The sequence below is a fragment of the Electrophorus electricus genome, chromosome 15 (genome assembly GCF_041902795.1).
Source record: "Electrophorus electricus isolate QZ-2024a chromosome 15, ASM4190279v1, whole genome shotgun sequence".
In the NCBI taxonomy this organism is placed as follows: Eukaryota; Metazoa; Chordata; class Actinopteri; order Gymnotiformes; family Gymnotidae; genus Electrophorus; species Electrophorus electricus.
This window is the reverse complement of record NC_137511.1, coordinates 7,207,501-7,228,236: the sequence shown is the minus strand read 5'-3', so window position 1 is coordinate 7,228,236 and position 20,736 is coordinate 7,207,501. Positions and strand designations below refer to the sequence as shown.

Below are 20,736 nucleotides of genomic sequence, written 5' to 3'. Positions count from 1 at the left end.
GCAAAACAATACATGCAAAGGTTTAATATGCAAAACATACAGCTGTAAAGCCATGCATTTAGATAAGAAAGCAATCAAATGTTAAAAAAAAGAACAAGCTAGTACTCTGGTATGTTTTCTAAAAAATATATATATTCTTTTTTTTTTTTTTTTTTTTTTTTTTTTGCAAAAGTAAAAGTCAAGGTTAAACTCCCGAAACTGAAAAGTAATTTCTCACTGTCTCATTTGCTAAATCAGAAAAGGGCATGCTTGCTTGCATTTCAATCTGTACTTGGATTCCCTAATGGCTCGGCATAGGTATAGTGCCTCTGCTTTAAGCACTGAGGCCATCCTCGTGGATGGGCACTACCCCGGGTCTGTTGGCACTGGAAGGCTTCAATCAGCTCCTGTCTCCAGACTGCCCTCGTTATGGTAATTCTGAGGCAGTGGGAGGGCCCAGATAAGCCCAGGGTTCCACCGCATAACCAAAGCCTCCACCACCGGTGCCCCGTGCCAGCCCAAACTACTGTGCCCTTCTCCACATGCCGCTGCACCCCAGAGGCTGCCACAGCGCCTGGCCAGCCTGGCTCGCGTCGCCTGCTCCGACTTAGTTAAGGAAAACAAAGCGAAAATAATGGATTGTCAGGAGGCTGGGCACGCGGCGCTTGCATTTGAATCCGGAAGCATGGGATCTTCAGGAACATGTGGCATTCATTAAGCCCAGACATCCCAGGCGTGGCGCATGACTGGGGCACCCCTCTCCCTGGGACGCATGTCCCATTAAGCCTTTCTGGGGGAACACAACTTAGGCTGACTAAACCATCCCCTTTGCCTGATACGCTGAAGGATTGACATCCGACTAATATCAGCAGTTAGCTAATAGAGACTGAGACTAGCGGGGTTGTGTGTGCTTGTTATATAGCAGTCAGGTACTGTCTTCTCATCACCTCATCATACTCTCATCTGAGATAGAGGGGGGGGAGAGAGAAATGAAGCATTAATCTTGGAGAACGAGGCGATGAAAGAGAAGTCGCAGTGCTGCAGCTTTCCTCTAGGCATGGTGGCAGTAGAGCCTCAAACATAAGGCCCCAGAGAGAAACATATAGCGCTCGGCCAAAACATCTCCTTCCGTACATTACCATAATTACACAGCCTTAATGGCCTTTATTGCAGGCCATTCTGATTAAATATGCATAGCGCCCGGGCCACATCCACGAAGTCTGATAAAAGTGTTGTTATTCTTTGTCATTAAATAGTTAACATTAATCTGATATATAGAGCGGGAGTATTTATTAAAAAAAGAGCACCTGTCAACAACAGAGAACCTCTCTCTCTTTCTCTCTAGTTCTTTCTCTCTCTCTCTCTCTCTCTCTCTCTCTCTCTCTCTCTCTCTCTCTCTCTCTCTCTCTCTTTTTCTCAGTCCATGGGGAAGGGTCTTGCATTCTGAGTGTTCCCCTTTGTGGTCCAGAGCAGAAGTGAAGTTGGAGAAACCGAAACCTTCTGGGAGATCCAGTGCAGTACCGGCTCTGTTAGAATTAATTTATGGTGAAATTCTACATGCTGGCCAGAAAACGGGCACTCAGAACCAGAGGCGAAAAAGCGGCACACTGCATATCAACAAACTCCCTGGATGTAAGCAGATGCCCAGGCAGGAGTGCAGGTGTAGGACGTTCCCACCAGACAGGACGCTGAGCACATTTCCCTTCAGACACGAGAAAACACATGACATGTAAAAGAGATTGAGTTTTTTTGTTTTTTTTTTTCCCCTCCCTGTGGTCAGTGACGGAATTCGAAAGTGAACCGTGCTTGTTGCTGGATCTCCGCAGGAGTTCCAGCAAAAGAAGCGCATTTCAGGCACGATCCCACTTATCTGCAGTCAATCTGGTTCAACAGATTCCCACGTAAATTTTGTAAATAAAGGTGTATTCCTATCTGCGCTCAGTAGCCGCGTTTGTGCCAGGGTAATTATTACTGTGTGTGTGTGTGTGTGTGTGGGACGGAAGCCAGTGGCGCAGTGGAATATGATACAAGTGTATACATTATGCAGTCTATTGTCTGTTGGTGTGTGTGCCTAGCAGGTCCTCAGACATCGAACCCTTGAGATCGTATTGATCTCGTCCCTACGGATCTTTCCTTCTCTCTCTCCTACACAAACACGCCCGTGCACACCCTACCCGTATTGATTCCATCCCCACAGAGGCGAGCTTGCGGTGCCTCCTTCTCCCTCTAGCGTGTCTCTGTGTGTAATGAATTGCCATGCAATAGTGCTGGCGTTTTGGGAACAAAGCCAAAACAATTTGTTATTTCATCACAAGTAATTAAAATCTGTTTCTTTTCATGTTGTGGTGGACTTGATTAATTATTTGGATGGTAAAAGGGGATAAATAACATGGAACTGAAGATCACTGTGGTAAAAACAATAAAACAGTAATCAATTGTTAAACACTGATGTTACAAGCATACGGGGGAAAAAAGAAAACCATAATCATCTCGATACGTTAGCTCAACAAGTTATTTAGATTCCTGTACAGGACTAAATGAATGAGGCAGCTGTGTGTGAAAAACGATGGCATAATGCAGTGTAATATCTCCACTATAAAGTGCCCTGCAGACTGTGGGAGCTACAAAGGAAATCCCCATCATAAGAGCAAGTGCAGCATCATCGTATTTTAATTTGTGACATCAGAGAAGTACATCCAGACTGGAACGGACTACGTGCCTCACTGTTTTCAGTCCTCCACTTGCCAGAATTCTCATTTACTGTCGGACCACCGTGTCTGGGACTCGACGCTAGTGACTTTTGACTCCCACCAGTACAATGGGAAGTTTAATGAGAGGAAATGGGAGGAAAATCGAGCAGGCAAAGCAAAGGGACGAGTCCGCTGGCTGGATTCCATTTGACGGCACCTGTCTGCCACAGCCCAGAGATCAGCCTTCCGCTCCATTAGGAGTGGGCACAGCGGGGAAGGTAAGGGTCCTGCAGTGATCTGGTAACAACCGTTTCAGACAAATCAAAGGAAAGAATATTAACACCTATCCGGGTGTTTGTCTGCATATGTTCCTCCTGCCTTCAAAGACACGAGGAGATGGAGCAGGGGGGTGGATGGCAGACTTTGTGGGGAGTGCATCTTTTCATGACAACATGAGAGTTGGGTGTACGGCGAGGAGAGGGAGGAAAATGCCCAGAGCTGTGCCCAAACACAAAAGGACCCTGTCGGAATCCTTTTGGATTCTCGCTGGCTTTGTGAAGCAGATTAGATGAACAGGCTACACGAGCTCAGTAAACAGCCGTTACTCCATTCATCCTCCATTCACAGAGTAAATATCCCCCCACCCCCCACCACCTTGCATTCGCACACACAGCCACAAGCTGAGCCTCTGAGCAGATTGGCGGGCCACTCAGGACTGATCTCGAAACTGCAGCGAATGCTAGACAACCCTCGGCTCCCGCAGGGGCGGGAGAAGGTGAGAGCAGGGAGTCGATGGCGATGGCCAAGCCGGCGTAATTTGATTTGCATAATCGAGCGGTGGGAGACGGCGGGAAAGCTGATCCCCTTGTTTGGGGAGTGGATATGAGAGCGTGTAACCTTTTCCAGCTGGAGCTGCAGCGGTATGCAAGATCTCTAATAGAGACACGCTGGTTTAACTAGGAGAGCCCAGAGTGAGTCACAACCCTGGGGCCTAGATCCAAACAAGGCAAGCCCCCGGAGGTTCACACTCAGACTGAGAGGGGATTGTTCGAAACCTAAAACAGACCAAGGCCAACTGAAAAAAAGAAAGAAAGAGAAAGAAAAGAGAGAAACAGACAAATACCCTGCGCAGATTATTAAAGACCACAGGGCAAATCGGAGGTCGAGACCAGCCATACTCCGAGTGACAAAGCGACCAAGACCCATGTGGCAGAGAGCAGGAAGAAGCCGAAGGTCGAGCTTTGAGGCCCACTCTCAGGTCACCTCAGTAACCAAGCGAAATCACATGCCAGGGATATCTGTGCCCGCCAGGCTGGGCTTTGTGGCCACATGCAGCGTGCAGCAGCAGAACAGCTCCATCGGGTCACCCCTCTGACCATCAATGCCGCTGAAATATTACGCAGTGCCAGCTCCAATCTCCTTTGTCTCGTATTGCACTAGGTAAGCAGTAAATAGTGGCTGGGGCCCTGGTGGCCCAGCTGAGATATATGAGTGCAGGGAGCGGACAGCACTCCCCAGCAGCCCTGCTCAACCACATGTAGCAAATGTTAATGAGCGCTCCCAAATGCCAGGCCACTCTGGAGATGCTGCCATTAACCGCCCGCACCCATAAATAATACAGTGGGATGCCACATCTGCAGTGGACACATGCGGCACACGGGGAGGACGGGAGACAGAACAGGGCGGCCCAAAAGATACAAGGAGCCGCCGAACCTCTCCACGGCTTGTGAGCGGCATGATGAGCGCGCGATGCCGGTTACTCGGATTCTCCGGCAGCATGCGTTGATGCTGAAACAGCAATAAAGCTGGTTTTCAGTCAGCAGCCATTGGTTTCAGGCACGCACGCTAACTGCTAAAGACCAGAGCCGTGGCATGCTGGGACGTGCTGGGCTTTGTCTGGCATTGGAGTGACTGAATGCTGAGCTAATTGTCTCCTCTGTTCCCACGGGCCTCGTGGGTAAACCCCCAATCACGTGCTGCGGTGCTCGCTCACTGTCAGGCAGGATGGACAGGAGACAGCGGAGAACAGGCATGTGTGGTGTATGATGCAGCCCATGGGAGAAGAGGGGGGGCATCAAATGAAATATGGTCCACCATAAAGAACAGGCAAAAAAAAAAGGACCAAAACAAAATAAACAAACAAACAAACAAATAATTTTAAACAATGGCATGGTTTATTTCCAATTTGACTTGATTTAGGAAAACATAAATAAACACTAAAATGTAACAAGGGCGTAAAGTAAGCCGTAAAAATGCATCACTCTGGTGGTGCTGTGCTATGGCGGAAGGGGAGCTAGGGGCACATGGTCCCAATCACGAAACATCGTTAGTTTGTCATCAGTGACTTTCTTCCGTCTGGATCAGGAAAACAACATGAGCTGGCTTTATAGCGCGAGATGAAAACTGGATTTTATGGTAATTATTCCGAAGCAGCGCGGATTTAGTGAGTTGTTAAATTGGAAATCAAGCCATCGTTGGAGGCAGTAAGACTGTCATCTCATTTTCATTGGCATTCCACAGTATATCATTGCATTATGGAACGGCAGTAATTATGTTTCTAGTGCAAACAGGCAGATTTGAGGTGCTAACATGGAGGCTGGGCCTGGATTTGGGGGACTGAGTCTGAGAACATTGCTACAGACACTGCTGCCTTTCTCTCAACACTGAGCTGGATGCTTTCAGCACCAGCAGCTTCTAATCCACGCTGGATTGTTTTTTAATTAGCTAATTTTCGACTGCGACGTGCATGGCCTACTGTTTTTTTTTGTTGTTTTTTTTCTCTTTTTGTTTATTGTGCAGTTTAAGCTCAGCAACCTGAATGTTTGGCTCTTCAGTTCCAGTGACTGCAAATTAAAAACAGCACCAGTATATTAACCTACAGCAAGTACAGTTATTTTATCGGGTAGAGAGAGAGAGAGAGAGAGAGAGAGAGAGAGAGAGAGAGAGAGAGAGAGAGAGAGAGAGAAAACATAATCACTTTGATGAAGTACTGAAATAATTTTTTTTTCTGCATACCGAATGCATTTTTCAACACACAACCCTCTTTTAAAACAGAGTAACCGCAAATATGTTTGATATTGTTGTCAGTCTCTTCCTTCAAAATTGCACTAAATGCAATTTTGGACAAGTCATATAGAGCCATAAAAGACTTTTCTGTGATGAAAAGTAAAAAGAATGCATAATTTATGGCAAGAACTGTGCAATTGATCTCTCTTTGTTGAACCAACTGACAAAGTGCTAGACGAAGTGATGTCAGAAGAGCTTCCCAGCAAACTGTCTGCAATCAATCTGATTGAAAGCAGCCCTTCCAAAATTCTGATCACAGCAAGCCTTCATCTCAGCTTGCTTCTCCCAGAAATGTGCAAATAAGCTGGCAGACAGGGAAAGACCTGAGCAAGATGTGACGCACAGTACGGCAAGTGGGCGCGTACCTGAGCCGCGTGGCCATCTGGCTCCCAAAGCTCCGCGAACGCACAGCGAACGAACACGTTTGAGCAGACTTCCCAGTCGTCTGCAGCCCGTACGGTGTGGTAGAGCACACGCGTGGGCCGTGAGGGGTGAGACGGGGAACAATGAACCCACAAACAAAGGCCAGGATTCTATGGCTGTTGCACACAAACTACTGCCGGTGTGCACATGAAGTAAAAGATTTAGACACTGACAACTGGGCATGGACTTGTGTGTGGAATTAGTCACTGGTATTTGCGAGTGTGTGTGTGCGTTTTTGAGTTAGTATCTGAGTATTTGTGTGTGACGGCTGTGCCTACGTGCGGGCGAAACGTGTGGCAAGGGTGTGTGTGTGTGTGTGTGAGTGTGTGCATGTGTGTATGCACACATGTGTGCGTGGGAGCCTCAGACAGGCGAGAGACGCGTGTGCTGGGCTCATCCTCACTGGCGGTGAACTCGATTTCACGGGTTAGAGCCAGACAAGGCACAGGCAGCCCAGAGGGGCTCTACCGGCCGTTTGATTAAGCCCATTTCTGTTCCCAGTCTATTTAGAATCAGTGTTTGCTGTTCGGCCTGACAGGCCTGAGCTTCCCTCGGCCTGACAGGCAGCGAGAGACCCACTCCTCCATTCAGAGAGCACCTGCCTCTGACACCACAGCACCTAGTGCGCACACCATGGTGGTTTTACCCTTTTTTTTCCCTTTTTGCTTTCTTAAAAAAACTCTTTTCTGAGCTCCAGAAATATAACAAGGTAGAGACTAGCATTACTGACCAATAGACAATACTGCATTCCCAGCAGAGTCCAGCACCTGGGTCCAGCCTCTGAGGCCTTAGCCCCTCACCAGTGGCCCATGCATCACTTAGGCATGCGGGGGGGTGCAAACTGTACTTGTGTTTGCTTGCATTGTGAAACTATTCTTTATTAAAAAAATGGTTTGTTGAACAAGGCCTGAATATATTCTGAAAACTCATAACCTGTGAAAAAGAGTGTTAACTCACTAACAAAATATGTGTATACAGTTTGTTTGTTTGTTTTTTGTGTTTAACTGTACACATTACAATTTATTTTGAGTTTGGTTTATTTAGTGAACAGAAAAGCCGAATTGAAATGAAAATGATCCTCAGTGACTGGGGGCAGCACTGAAACGAAGGTCACATTAGCACAACAGAAGCATCAAGGGACAGAGACAGTGTTCACAGTACTCTTACCCTTCAACATCCCAGTCACCAACAGCTGCTAACAACAGCAGACATATACTGGCCAGAGTGTACCCCCCCCCCCCCCCCCCCCCCGACTACCACACACACACAAGCACTCATATATCAGACATTCATCACTACTCACGTGTGTGATGACCACCCCCAGGAGCTTTTAATATTTAATGTAAAGATTAATCAGCCCACTCATTATTTTAATTGTTCTTCCTTTATTCGGGCTGCCAGAGTTATGGATTACCCCCCGCAGACCCCAACAACAGCTCCCTGGATGGGGATTTATGGGTATTTTTGGATCAGTTAGCCTCCAGTCATATTTCACCATTTTCTGACGAGCCATTAAAATGTCCCGGGTGATTAAACAAAGGCGCCACGATCAGGATCCTGCCTCCTTCTTTTCAGGCACAAAGCATGCTGGGAGGATATCTCTCCAGATAGTGATTAACACATCCACCAACAAACCTCACTGGGTGAATGTGTGATGTCACTCCAAAACATGTTGCACATTCATACTGGAGACTAATAGTGAGGCAGATGGCAGAATTGTGTTAGAACTAAAACCTTTCAAGGAATTGTGGTTACTAAGTAACAGGCAGCCTAAACACTGAAAATAGTGAGAGATATCAAAACTGCACAGATGTAACAAAATGAATAATGGTGCTTTGTATTATACATTTATATGATGGCTCACAGTGATTTTAGCACTAAAAAGCATTTGGCTTGGCCTGAGTCCTCCCAGTTGGAATGTCCTCTCTCTGCCTGGCTGGGGGGATGAAGGGGCCCTGCCTCTCCCCTGCAGTGATTGAGTGGGTGTCTGATGGAGAGTGTGTCGGAAGCGAAACATGCCAGCCGTTCAGCTGGGGAGTGCCAACTCACACAAGCACACACACACACCCATGGGGTCAGGACTTCTACCACCGCTTTTCATTTCATCGCTCTTCCCTGGCCAGGGCTCTTTGTAGGCGAAGCGGAGAGCGCGAGTTGCCGATTACATAATCCTGTTTTACAGAGGCCCATCCATCACCCGCCTTTCATTTTCATTGGAGCCAAATTGCAGCGAGTGCTGGGAGTGGAAACAAATTTCAGCAGCCTAGCATATCTGTTTAGTTTGCAGAAAGCAAAGGCAATGTGTGGAGAGAGAGTGGGAGAGGGAAAGAGAAGGAAAGACAGAGAGAGAGAGAGAAAGACCGAGAGAGAGAGAGAGCTAAAGAGTGAGAGTGAATGTGTGTTAGAGAGAGAGAGAGCCAGCCAGGATGAAAGACCTCTCCTGGTTTGCGTCCGGTAAGGGTCTGATGGTGATACATGGTTATAGACCATCTGCACTCAGAGACGATAAATTTATGATTATGGCAAGGCAGCTAAAAGTCTGTCCATTAGTGTAACACAGAGGCCTCAGCAGAGTCTCTCCCATCAAAGCCAGCTCAGAATCAGCACTAAAACTGCACAAGGCATCCAGCATTAGGCAAATTTACATGTCACTGCCAGGTGTCAATCAATTACTGACAGTTACTCAGCTACTAAAACTGCACCACTCATTTTTCTATTTATCTCAGAATCTGTTTGTGTTGGTGGCCACAAAATGGATGTGTGTGCATGTGTGTGTGTGTGTCTGTGTGCTCATGTGTGCATGCGTGTGTGTTCAGGTGTGAGTTTCCCATTACCAAGCGGCGCTGTGGGCTCTCCGGGGGCAGCCGTGAGTTGTAGCGGCTGGATGGAGGGCTGGCTGTAGCTGGGAGATGATTGGTGGACATAAAGCAGGCTCGTTCTGCTGACAATGGCGGAAAGACAATGAACTGAAGATGCATTCACACCTCGCATGGCTGTTGCTTTATTGATTCTTAAATGGCACCGCTGTCCAAATGGCTCGCGAGCCTTTTGTGCCCTGACATCTCCGCCGTGCAATGTTCAATTAGTTTTAGTGTTCCTGTACAGCTGCTGCCACCATTGCCTTCCCTGCACACGCGCGCTGAGCCAAACACAATTATCTCCACGCAGCGCCCAAGGCGCTGCACCTATGTGCGTACGCGGCCAACACGAACTATCAATCCAAGGTCGTCCGCATTGCGTGGTGCCTTTGGACTTCAGGGGTGATCAATGTGAAGTTTGAACTCGAACCAAGTGTTCGTCGGGTTGATGTCAAAGATTTTGTTTACGTTCGGTGGAGTGAAAAGGACGCCAGATCTCGATCGCCGCGAACACCCATAATATGGCATCATTTCCTCCCAGTGCTGCTGCTAAGCATGAACCAGCTAGGAATGGCGCTCACCTTTCAGACTGGCTTGCCTCAGCTTCTCGAGAAGCCATTTGTGTGCGCTGCGCAGAGAGTGGACGGCAGCGCTGTGACCTAGCTTGGCTCTCCCACTGGGTGAGAGGATATTTCAAATATTTCACTTCAAGCAAATCAAATTGGAAGCAAACCTAGCAGGAGCAGCATGATCCAGAACTGACAAAAAAGCATCAGACCCAAATCTGTTCACGCATTTAAAGTTTTGTCTTGCTGACTCAGATGGTCTGCTGTATTCTGTCAAATTCCAAAAGTGACCAGGCTGTTTTTAGACACCACTGCAGAACACGGTGACCAGTGTGAGCCCCCAAAGCTCAGTGCTGCTACTTCAGCCTCCAAACTTCCTGATGAGACAGCATTGCTTGGAAATTAGCACAAGTGAAACACCTTCGAACACAACAAGCCGGCCGCTTCAACAAACATGAGCCTCTTCTTCCAACACTTCGCATTCTCAGCACAGCCCGCACGAAACCGACAATGTGCCTGGGAAAGAACACGCAGAGTTTTTATCTCAAAGGGGGGAGTCTCTAACCCTGAACCCAAGAGGCATGTGCGAAACGAGCCCGCAGTAATGTTGGTAAAGAAGCTCAGACTTCTTGTCATTTGAAAATCATGCTGCCTTACTTACAGTATCTTAGGGGTAATTTGTTTACTGAACTGAATGTGTGGTCTAAGCAAAATAATTAATGATTCTTTTCCTCCAGTAATTGGTTTTGCACAGCCGCCAAATAACAATCTAATGCGAGCTGCCTCTTGGAGCACTGAGCTTAATTTCAGGCATTTGGTGCAAATCTGTCAGAGTTATAGGCTTAACACATGCATTATATGCTCACTCAGGAATTGGGTACTATTCAGAGTAATTAATTTCACAATGAAGGGAATTTAAAATCTATACATCTCAAGAATAATCAAAAATTATTTTGATCCTTGATTGTTTATGTACTTCAGTGGGTAACACTTGCTTACTTTTCAAACGCATTATCAAGGGAAAACTAATGATGTTGCACATAAGGGGGTTGGTTTCAACTGATGCCAATTACCCTTATTTTTGTGCATGCTTATTATAACCTTTGTAGTACCCAGGGGCACTTGACTTAACAAAACACGTAAATTATGCAAAAACACATTTGGATTTGTTTATTTTTTTCTTGCACAGGGCTGACACATTAGAAAAGGAATCTATCTGACATAAACACATACATGACTAAATTAAAACTCCTATAATATGGAAAGAAAAGAAAAAAAAGCTTAAATAACCTCAGGGTTTATTAACTTCCAAGAAATAGTTCTTGTGCACGAAACATGAAGAGGCCTGAGTGGGCCTCACTCACAGGGGTTTAACCAGGGAAGACTACTAGTGCCAGCCCAGGATAGGCACGGGTGTTCTCCTCCTCCACGTTTTCACCAGGACCTGTCGAGATGAGCGGCTCCTAAGGCGATCTTGTACGAGGCCGGTCGGCTTGCTTTCAGATGTTGTTGATCCTCTGCTCCTTCGCCTCCACACAGGGAAAAGCTGTAGTCAGCAGAGGTCCTCATGTTTGAGTGAGCCTTTCAGATAAATCGATAAGCCTGCTTTTTCTTATCCATTTTCCCCCTCCTCCATTCCGCACACTGTGCTGATACAGAGGTGTGTGTGTGTGTGTGTGTGTGTGTGTGTGTGTGTGTGTGTGTGTGGGAGTTATGGGAGAGGGAGAGTTTGGGATGGAAAGGGACTGGATAGGGTGGTGGTGGGAGGGGGGGGGTGGTGTTTTAAGCTGAGTGGTAAACCGTGGCTGGATGCTGAAGGATAACCAGCGTTCCAGTGGCATTTCCATGGGTGATGGTGTCAGGGCGGATGCAGCCGTGGGGCTCGTGCAGGACAGGGGAGGTGAGTGCCGCCCAATCAGAGATGAGGAGGGGGTAGTGGTGGCAGCAGTGGTCACATTCAATGAAATACATCACACCGATGCTAGCACCTTAATTACATCTGTCAATCAGAAAAGCCTCAGCCTATCTGGGACCTGTCTCCTTTTATCCCTAAAAGTGGGACATCTAGTCAACCCTCAACCCACTTCACTCCTGCTCACCTTTCAAGCTTTTAGTCAGGGAAGGGTGGAATGGTGGTCTCTTAACAAGGCTTGTTTAAAATACGTCGTGCATTCTGGCTGTTCAGACAGATGGCTTGAGGACTGTTTATTTAAACCCCCATTTGGAGAGCAGATGTCACAAGTGGCAAATGCCTGTTCATATGAGTTCGATTCATTTGCCACATTTCTTAGAAAGAGCGGCTCCGAACATGCTTCTTATATGACAAAATATGCCAACGGAAGTCTTTAAACTTGCCTTGCCACTGTGGCTGCTGGTACAGAAGCTCAGCTTTACCACACAAACGTGAGAGGCACGAGCTTTAAGGCAAACTGCTAGCAAATGACATAAAGCAGGAAAGGCTTTGATGCACACCTCTAACAAATTTGCACCAGAGTTTCAAAAGTATTATGTCAGCTTGGAGCAACTTAAGGAAAGTGAGCAAAATCAATGCAAATACATGCAGTAAAATAGAAAAACACATTCACAAACAACTACAGAGACCAAAAAGGCCATTCCTAGCTCCCTAAGGGTTATATAATATTTCACTTTCCTCCAGTGTAAAGTGGATAAAAATGCGGACATAAACAAAGCAGCATTCAGTGCAACTCTTTATATTTCTCTCAGCTTCCTCGATCTCTTAAATAAATGAATCACTGCAACAGAGGCAGGGACAAATAGCATAATATCTGAACGCAGCACGAGGATAACAGCTGTAGCAGGAAAGAGGATTTGCTTTAAGTGGAGGTAAATAAAACATGTTGCTCTTCTCAGATAGTTTGTGGGGATATTGGCCGCTTGCTGACACTCTGCACTTGGCACCAGAGGGGAGGAGGAAATGTATGTCTAATTCTGCGGCCTGTGCATTGCCTGGTGACCGAGGCACTCACACTGTCAAAGTACATAAGGGTTATGGATACAAGCCGGGGCGGAAGCTTCTCCATGGGCACAGGGCTTTGCCTATTTCCCCATTCGACATCATTCTCCTCAAACTGCTTCTTTTATTTATATCAAATGATACTCTTCTCCCTTTGCAGTCTCAGTCCCAGACACCCCCTCCTGTTAACCCACCACACCCCTCATTCCACCCCCCCCACTGCCATGAAAGGTATTGCTGGCTCATTGTAAATAAAACATAACGCTTCCCTTCAGCTCTTCCCTAGAGAAGGTTATATTTCTATTTTTGCAATGAGCAGCAAACTTTCTACAGTAATGCTTATACAGTACACATCACTGCAAGCAAAAATCCTCCTTTACCCAGCTGAGATAGTAGAAGAGCAACTTTAACAACACTATTGTGCCTGACACTGATATCACAAAATGTAGCACTGATGTAGTTTTATAAACCTTTTGTCTAAGCAAATGGATTGCATACCACCCCCCTAAAACATCTGACACTCAGACAGCTTCTGTAGTGTCTAGACACGGACTAGCATGGCTGGGGACAGCAACTATAATACTTGTTTAGCTATCTGCTTCTGGATATTTTAATTACTTTCATAATCATGTAGTTTCAATAATGTTGCTTCTTTTTCCAGCCAAAAAATGAGCGAGCTTGATATCAAATACTTGTTACATTCTGGCCAGATTAAATAAGTTGTCAGTATTGTCATTGCTTCTATTATGAACAGCATTCACTGTTCAGCTAAGAAGATTCCACCTACTATAAATCAATGTGATCACCTTTATAATATATCTTTGTGCTTCCAATTACCATTTAGTTGGGAGAAACCTGAAGCACACATAAAATGAAGGGTCCTATTTCTCATGATGGTCAGTACGACTAAGCAATTCCATAATTAATGTTTCTTATAATGTAGCTTCAAAGTGCTTTTTTTTTCTGTAACTAGCTACCATTCTATCAATGACAGCTTAATTAATTCCAGTGTAGGTTAGTTAACTAAATACCAGTTACTAGACACACACACAGGGGAACAAATTGGCCAGGCTGTATAGACTGTACATAGGCTGTAGCTGATACAAAATGGAACCCATCACAGAACAATTAGAATTTAGACCACTACAGCCAATTTTCCCACCTCAAAACCCTGCCTGCTGCAAAACATGTACTTGTTGTATTTCCGATGTATTCCTGGTATTCCTGCATTCTTCTTCCAGCAGGCTGAGGTTGTGCTCATCCCCAGCTGTAGGCAGCAGAGAGCTAATCTTGATTGATAGAAAACGAGGGAGAGAGCGACTGATGTGCAGTGCAGTCGAAGGGGAGAGAAATGGACGGCTAACGCTAAAATTGACTCACTCAGTCATAAAGCCCACATTATTGTATCATGGACATGACACCGCTGTAATCATCCGTGGCAGTTTATGTCAGTTGATGACAAATGACAGCGATTTACCAATGGGGTTAACCTGAGCACAGGACAGCCACGGTCAGGGGATTATGATTTAGCATGGCGGCTTGGTGACGCCGTCAGGTCCATAATTCAATAGGTGCAGATAAAGCAACATAGAGGATCTCTCTTACTCTGGTACAGCCATGTGGCAATGGATTCACAATTACCTTAATTACTCACTAGTGGCAATACGTTTCTCATTACGGCAGAGGGGCTGGGAATGCAGGGTCTAACTACCTGCCTGTGTGCCTAGTTTTATCTTACAAGCATTATTCGTTTTAGGTGTACATGCATAAATGCATATCTACTGTACATTCATTATTTGCACTAATTACCAATCAATACACGATGCATACGGTACACCATACACAGTTTTAAAAAAATTATGAACCGCATTAGAATATAAGAATGGGCTGCAGAAATAGACGAAAACCATATTATAAACTAAGCAAGCAATCTCAAGATATCAGGTAACATCACACTAAAACCTCTATTCTAGTGTAGTAGCACACAGAATTCAGGTCTGTGCCACAGCTGGCAGGTATATGGCCAAATTGAATTGTGCATGCAGGCCTCACAGAGGAGCCGAAGAGAGTTTTTACACTCTGACCCGTGACTGCAGCAGCTCTGAGCCTGGTGAGCAGTAACCAGAAGAAGCCCTCCTTTCCTTTAACTAATGAGCTATTGATTGGGGTGAGGTGGGCTGTGGGTAGGGGTGTGGGGCCAGGACTGGCGGAGCAAGTTTATGAGGGAGATCTGCGTACTGACTATCACTCACCATCCCTCAGAAAGGAGAATATTTCCACTCGGAGAGGGAGCCCCACTGTAAACAATGTGCAAGTCAGTGGGAGTGAATAATGGGCCAGCGCTGCAACAGGAAGACAGCGGATCACTAGAATCGGAGGCCAATCAATTCCTATCATTTCTTTCCAGACTCTAAAATATGACATTGCTATCTTCATGCTGTTCAGCGTATTATAGAGCATGTTACCAACACGGAGGAACAAGACCAGAATAAGCAAACTCCAGTCAGAGAGACCAAAGGGGCTTGTAGTTAACAAGTTTTTTTGCCTCTTTAAGTGCACTGTCACTCCTCCATACATTACTAAGCATACTGTATGTCAGCATCAGTGAGAAAGACTTGATTTTTTTTTAGAGGCCAATGTCCAGAAATGCAACAGAAGCAAAGTTCTCCATAAAGGCAGGCACTTTTGTTGTTTTATGGTCACATTTTACTATCTAAAGTAATAAATGACCACATTAACTTCACTTCCTGTATAAATAGTGCTTGTGCATATGTTCGTGCGTAAGGGTGTGCATGTGTTGTGATGGCAGCCTCTGTGTGCTATTACGTTTGCGATCAAGTATGTGCACTCTCTCTCTCTCTCTCTCTCTCTCTCTCTCTCTCTCTCTCTCTCTCTCTCTCTCACTCTCTTGCTCTTCTTTTGTAAATTCCTCACTGTTCTTGCACCTACTGGATCGAAGTGTTTCCTTGGTAGAAAATGAATGGATTAAATAAAGTGTTAATGTCTGTGAGTAAACATGGACATATTAATTCTACAAAAATTTACAATCAGTGCAGTTGCCAAGAACTGTGGTGCAGGGTATAATTTGGATCCATTTGTCTGCAGTGCAACTTTCCAGTAAAAAAAAGCGATCCCAAACTACCTGTATAAAATACCGCTATTATTAGGAGCATGCACACGGTTAACTGCATGCCCATTTCCTTAGGTGTCAAGCAGTCTGTAAAAGAAGCAATGTCTCCTTTAGTAGAAGCTCCACCTATGGTATATGATGCTGCTAAATAAGCATGCCATTTATTTGGAAGGAAACTACATAAACGCAGAAGATTCATTATACCTCTTAATCTGCATCACAATTAGAATTAATGTAATTTACAGAAACACTAATACTGACTAAACTGAACTGAATTCAATGAATGAAGGAGGCAATATACATGAAGCTACAGAAACTAAACAAACAAGACTTTAGTAATGAGCGCCACAGTATGTACATAACCAGTTAAAGTTTAAGCATTTACTTTTCAATACTAACACCTTTATTGTATTATAAGAAACTAATATATGTGAGTATTAAAAGCTCTTAAAATTAAACAATAACCTCTATAACATTATTTGGGTATTTTTCTACAATTTGAGATAATTGCTCTGTGGTTTGACTTTGTCCCATTCCATCAGATTCTAATAGAAAACAATGAGAAAACATCCACACCGAGAACAAAGTTGTTTCTATTGATCATCATCAAGGGTACAAAAATAAATTGAACAATAAATTTTGAAAAGTGCTGCAGAGAGAGACTGATCATTTGAGTGAGAGAAGTATCCCATCGGTTTCCCATACACCATCAACAACGTCTTCATCAGCTACACTCATAAGATGAATTCTACAAAGAACTGTGGTGCTTTTCCCTTTCTTTCTTTCTTCTTCATAAAGGTAGAGAGACCTCAGAGGTCTTCCAGATCGGCTCACTTTTACCTCATCAATTTGCTTCAAATCACACAACCGGCCTCACCTGACCCTGGCCAGCAAAGAAGAAATGGATTCTGAAGCATGGCTTGTTATCATTTCAAAGCCACACATATCTGTAGACTTTTTTTTTTCTGTACACATCAGCAGTCTCCGACCTCTGATATGCAAAAGTCTTCTAAAAGTTAGTGTCAATCCTTTGAAGCTCTGTCAATAATGAAGGCAGAAGCCATGACATAGTATAGTCATGTCATTATACAATCACAAAAGAAAAAAAATTAACATAGTTTACAGAATATTTCTTTTCCAGCTATAAATGCTTATTTGGTCTTTGGTTCAATCAAAAGCTCTAGCTAAGGAAATAGGAATCGCACTTTTAAACTCTTCAATCATATAAGATCCACTACATTCCCAAATATTTCTTTTTCCAGAAAAAGAAAAGAAACTGGAAATTTTAAAAGCAACGAAAACACTGATACTTGTGTAAAAATAAACAAAACACTAACAACATGAACAGCTGAGGAAAGGAACTGACCAGAAACCTTCACTTTAAGACTTTCAAGAGGATCAGCAGTTATCCAGAAGTAGGAGCATGGAAATTGGACCCTAACAGGTCCTAAAGAGCCCTGGAGGGTTCTTAAAGCCCTTTTGCTTGACTTTGTAAGGGGCTCTGCACTGCTGAGTTCAATAGCACTCCCAGACCTGCACTTTGTTATTTAAATGCTCTTCTTTATCTCACCTTTGAAAGTGGAGATGTGTGTGAGGTGCAGGTGAGGGGGGAGGCTACAGCTGAAGGGTGTCCACTGGCATGCATGTTCCGCCATGACCTTGGAAGTCTCTCAGCAGTCAGTGACCCCCGGTGACAGGTCCTCCACTGCAAAGCTGGCACGGTCACTGCCTCTGGCACGGCTGAGATCAGAGCCTGCCTGAGACTGGGCTCCCATCCCACAGGAGCCAGCTAACGATTGGCTGGCAGGCTCCAGGCTGGCATTTATTTGGGATACGGTTAAGAAAAGTGATGGCCACACAATCATTGGCTGTGTCACTTGATAATAGCCAGAGGCAAACAGGGTTACGTGGACTTGCATTCCTCACAAGAGCAATTCATTTGTTCTGCCTCCATGCAGTTTACTATCTGCGGTGCATCTCTTGCTCTCTCTCCTCTGGCTATCCGATATTCTCCCAAAGATTTCCAATTGCACTTGGACAATGGCCTCAGTGGGCTGTAAAGGACCATCGATTTGGACCCTCTTGCAAATATTCCTCCCAAACAGTGAGGAGTATCTTTCAAGCCATTTTACATCTTAATGGATATACCATTGAGTGCCCCTTGATTGTTTAACCAAGAAAGTATAGCATCGAACCACATAGGCCATTTGCACTCGGGCCATCTGGGAGGCTGGGTACAAACAGTCAGACAAAACAAAAGCTGAGATAGATGCTCTAATATCTCTAACTCAGCTACAGTTACCGGACCTTAGTATCCATGGTGGAGAGAAGTGGATTATTAGATGAAAAAGCATCAGAGCAAAAGGGTGTATGTGAAGATATGAGTCAGGCCTAATGTGACCACTGACTCAGAGGTTGTTAAATTCATGACCACACTAATGATAAGTTAACATCATTACTGGGCAGGGAAAAAACCCCAAAAAAACAAGCACCACCAGCTGAGAACAAATAAAGGTACTTGCCTCTAACTGACAGCACATGAGGCAAGACTCGAAGAATTCTAGAGGAAAGTGCAAGGCTACTTTAAATTGTCTCAAACCCAGTACACTTCAGCTATACCATTAAAGGAACCTACTGGGAAATTATCTCTGAGTGCCCAGAAGCATCAGCACAAGTGGGACATCAGGTAGGGACAGGACACCTCAATACAAGCTGTCTTGGTTAATCTAGTATTGTAGATGGAGTTTTAATTGCCTTCTCCAGAAGCCTTCCTGCTCAGGTCTCTCACGGAACAACTTAGTCGTCCAAGAGCCCGTCTGAGCTTCGCCTCTAGGGGTTCATGCCACTCCTTAGCACCTGACTGGACATGGTTATTAAGAGACAAAGTCCACTGCAATTACCCTTGACTTGTGCTGTGGCCAATCCATGAACCTTTCCCCCAACCGAACAGTACGAAAATCCATGTCATTGTGTTTTCATCCCAAACTCTGCTGGGAAGAAAGACATGGAAAGGAATGTTGATCAAAACATGAACTGCGACCTGGTGTGTGTATGTGTAGAGAACAAGCCATCCCGGGAAGGCAGTGGAGGCCTGGCTGCTAGCATAGCAGGAGTAGTACTGATCATAGCTGTGCATGAGAGCTTCTGCCAGGGAAAGGCCACCTCTGGCTAGCTCTTCCTGGCACTGCTTTGGCTGGGACACTCCACCGGGCCAAAGCTTCTTCTCCAGTCATTATCCCCATGAGCCCTGCCGTCAATCTGATTTTTTGGTTGGTTTGTTTCTTTAATTTTAACTAAAACAAGTGGAAACTAGGATTTGAACTTATTTGTTTATTACCCAAGGACTGAGAGTCGGATTGCTTTGGCACTGAATGTCACTCACTGACATCACAGCACTCTTGTTTTAAACAGCATGGATGGCCTGAGGTTGTTTGTGTTTGAGGTTGATTTGAGTTTGTTTCATTTTACTTAACACTCACAAATATATTAATTTTAATCATTGTTTGCTCTTGACTCCTTGGCTAGAAATGTCTGTCTATCACCAATCAATGATTTGTGATGAATAACAGGGGATGTACCACACATAGTCAAAACCTAAAGGCAATCTCTTGAAAAGCAAATGGGGTCTTCCATCCTCTAAAGCAGCAAATCTAGAAGTAACTACAGGACCACTGATGAGTAACTTAGCCCTTTCGACGCTCTTCTAGTGTTCACCCAAGAAAGGACGAAATGAGACAGTGTGCCAACAGGGGCAGAACAATGCATGGGATGTGTTTGTGGGATGAGCTATTGTCCTCACTGGACTGTTTCCACTTTCCTTTGGGAATTCGCAGTTTTTATCTTCTTCTGGTCCCCCTTCATCTATTTTTCCATTAAACAAAGTGTGGTGCTTTCCTTCATCGGCAACAGATTCCTCTCTCCTCCTCCTGTATCTGAGTGTGGAGCATAATGCTAGCGCTCCTTGCCACTGCGTTTCTGCACAATTAGCTCCAAAGAAACCAGGGGAATCACGGCCGAGTTGCGGAGCCAAGATGGATGGTTGGAGTTGTGAAGGTGACGGCGAATAGTGAAAAGGAGAAAAACAACAGCCCATCGGCACGCAAGCCTGGGAGGAAGTAATAGTCCTTGTCAAGCAGCTTTCCCCTTTTAATGAAAACACACCGACTGGCTGAGTCGTGGGAGTAGGCACAGGCCACAGTACTAAAAGCATCACCATCTATGCAATTCTTTTTCACAGGAAGTCACCTTAATTACCCAGAAGGCTGCACATGTGGGTGCAGGGTTGGTTCATACATGGTTTGGTAGTTCTAGTCGTCCGTGGTCAACCAAAAAGCAGCCACATAGTACAATACTGCTTATAGTTCTTGAAGGGTCCAATAAGAAGCAGAGGAAGATAATGATATTCATCCTGCTATATATGCAATAGTCAGTCCTTGACCTGCTAATATTAAGGTAAGAATGCAGTGACCTATTAGCATGATGTAACTGCTAACTGCTGGCTGTTCACTTTCCTTCAATGGCAACAATTCTTTTAACCTAAAATGTCTACTTGCTCTTAATTATCACCAAAAGGGCAGTGTATATATATATTTTATTTTATTATACCATGAATCATTTTTTATGCTTTCAGATTTATAGTAAATCAAGCAGCGAGGTCAGCACTTTGTTGATTCATTTTTGAAAAAGTATCAAATTCTATTGTTTCATCTATAGTGCTAATTTGATATTTTAGTACATGCATCACCTTTTGAATTGAACTATAAGATGGTCATATTGGTTAGTAATATATAACAAGAGAAAATAAAAATTGGCCATTTGATTCAAACACTTGATATTATATAGATACGAATTTGCATTTATTACAGCCTGCATTTCTTTCATTTATTTTTTACAACAGTATCTTGAACATGGCCAATTTAAATCCAATTTTATCCTGTATTGTGTGACATTTCTAATATGTAACAGGAATTAATGAACTAAACCTCAGTGGGCTGTCCTCAATGTAGTTAGACAGAGCGCTATCAGTTGAAAACGAAGGACAGCAGAGATC

The 20,736-nt window shown here is 44.7% G+C and overlaps 1 protein-coding gene across 11 annotated transcripts in view; it reads right to left on the bottom strand.

Moving 5' to 3' along the window:
• rbfox3a (RNA binding fox-1 homolog 3a) overlaps nt 1-20,736 on the bottom strand; it is a 296,448-nt gene that overhangs the window by 162,101 nt on the left and 113,611 nt on the right. The gene's annotated exons all lie outside the window — the stretch shown is intronic.